We start from the raw sequence: 2,500 nt of genomic DNA, 5'->3' as shown, positions 1-2,500 counted from the left end.
ATCTCCACTCATCTCCTCTTCATCTCCACTCATCTCCACTCATCTCCACTTCATCTTCACTTATTTCCACTTGATATTCCCTCATCTCCACTCATCTTCACTCATCTCCCACCAAAGAATCACTCATTTTTTTTCTCCGTAAAATAATGTTGGTTTGTCTTCACTCATCTCCACTTATCTCCACCTCATCTCCACCTCATCTTCAGTTCACTTTTACCTATGTCCTTTTTTCTCCATTTTTTCTCTTGCGTAAAAATATTAATTTATCTCCACTCATCTCCACCTCATCTCCACCTCATCTCCACCTCATCTCCACTTACCTCCACTTCATCTCGCACTTGTTATTTTTTTTTAGTTTTCCTCAAAAAAATAATTTCTCGTAAAAAAACATTAGCTCATCTCCACTTATCTCCACTCATCTCCACTTATCTCCACCTCATCTCCACTTACCCCCTTTATCTCCGCTTACCTTTGCGCATCTCCTTTTATTTCCACTCATCTCCAGTAATCTCCGTCACTCATCTCCACTTATCTCCGTGTATCTCCGCCTACCTCCACTCATCTCCACTTATCTCCATCTATTTCCGTTCATCTTCACTCATCACTCATCTCCGTCACTCATCTCCATTTATCTCCGTCTATTTCTGCTTATCTCCACTCATCTCCACTCATCTCCGCTTATCTCTATATCCACTGACCTCCACTCATCTCCATCTCCACTTATCTCTCATATCTCATCTCCACTTAGTTTATTACAAGAAACTTCACAAAATTTCCTTAAACAAAGAAAATAAAAACTTTCTCTTAAAATTCGTGTATCCACTCATCTCCACTCATCTCCACTCATCTCCACCTCATCTCCACTCATCTCCACCTTTTTTTACGAGAAACTTCCGTAGAAATATTCCTTGTTGCGAAAAATCTCTAGAAATTTTGACCCTTGAAATATTTTTTATGCTCATATCCACTCATCTCCACCTCATCTCCACTCATCTCCACCACATCTCCACTCATCTCCACTTTATTTTTACGAGAAACTTCATTAGAACAATTCCTTGCCGCGAAAAACCTCCAGAAATTTTGCTCCTTGGAAATATCTAGTTTTTTACTCATCTCCACTCATCTCCACTCATCTCCACCTCATCTCCACCATCTCCACCTTATCTCCACTTGTTTTTGTTGGTATTTTTAGTCTCCCGCCAAAGAATCATTTTTTTTCTCCTTCGTAAAAAAAATATTAGTTTGTCTCCACTCATCTCCACTCATCTCCACTCATCTCCACCTCATCTCCACCTCATCTCTACTTATTTTTGTATAGGAAACTTTCTAAAAAAAATTGCAATCTGTCAAAAACATTCAAAATTTTGTGTTTCCCTGAAAAAAATATAGTTAGTCTCCATTTTATCTCCACTCATCTCCACTCATCTCCACAGAAAAATATTAAAAAGTATTGTTAGATTTCCCGCTTTTTTCGCTCATCTCCACTCATCTCCACTTGAAAATGTCCTTCAAAATATCCATAAAATTTCTTGTTATCTCCACTCATCTCCAAAATGTTCTAGTCATCTCCACTCATCTCCACTCCAAAAAAATCACCAAAAAAGCAACGAAACACAAGCTAACCTCCACTCATCTCCACTTTTTATGGCTCCTTCACTCATCTCCACTATAAACCAACAAAATTTCCACTCATCTCCACTCATCTCCACTTTAAAACACTCAAAATACTCACATAATTTCTAGTTATCTCCACTCATCTCCACAATTCATAGTCATCTCCACTCATCTCCACTTTTTTTTGCTCCTTTCACTCATCTCCATTATAAAATACCCACAAAATATTTAGTCATCTCCACTCATCTCCACTTTAAAATTCAAAATACGCACAAAATTTCTAGTTATCTCCACACATCTCCACAATTTATAGTCATCTCCACTCATCTCCACTTGAAAAACACTCAAAATACCCACAAAATTTCAAGTCATCTCCATCTCCACTCATCTCCACTCATCTCCACTTGAAAAACACTCAAAATATCCACAAAATTTCAAGTCATCTCCATCTCCACTCATCTCCACTCATCTCCACTTGAAAAACACTCAAAATACCCACAAAATTTCAAGTCATCACCATCTCCAGTCATCTCCACTCATCTCCACTTGAAAAACACTCAAAATACCCACAAAACTTCAAGTAATCACCATCTCCACTCATCTCCACTCATCTCCACTTGAAAAACACTCAAAATATCCACAAAACTTCAAGTCATCTCCATCTCCACTCATCTCCACTCATCTCCACTTGAAAAAAAAGAATAACCACCAAAAACCCCATACTGACCTCCACTCATCTCCACAACTCATCTCCCAGTCAAAAACAGCAAAAAAGAACAAGAAATCAAAACTGAACTTGAAATCAAAATATAAGAACATTTAAAAAGACACCTAACTTTGAGCCCCTCCCACGCCTCTCCTAACGCACCCACGCCCACGCCACGCC

The 2,500-nt window shown here is 38.6% G+C and overlaps 1 protein-coding gene across 1 annotated transcript in view; it reads left to right on the top strand.

Moving 5' to 3' along the window:
* LOC123501631 (mucin-2-like) overlaps window positions 1-2,500 on the top strand; it is a 45,978-nt gene that overhangs the window by 567 nt on the left and 42,911 nt on the right.

This window comes from Portunus trituberculatus, chromosome 2, assembly GCF_017591435.1.
Source record: "Portunus trituberculatus isolate SZX2019 chromosome 2, ASM1759143v1, whole genome shotgun sequence".
NCBI classification, from domain to species: Eukaryota; Metazoa; Arthropoda; class Malacostraca; order Decapoda; family Portunidae; genus Portunus; species Portunus trituberculatus.
Note: the sequence above shows the minus strand (reverse complement) of the source record. Positions and strands in the feature narration are given on the sequence as shown.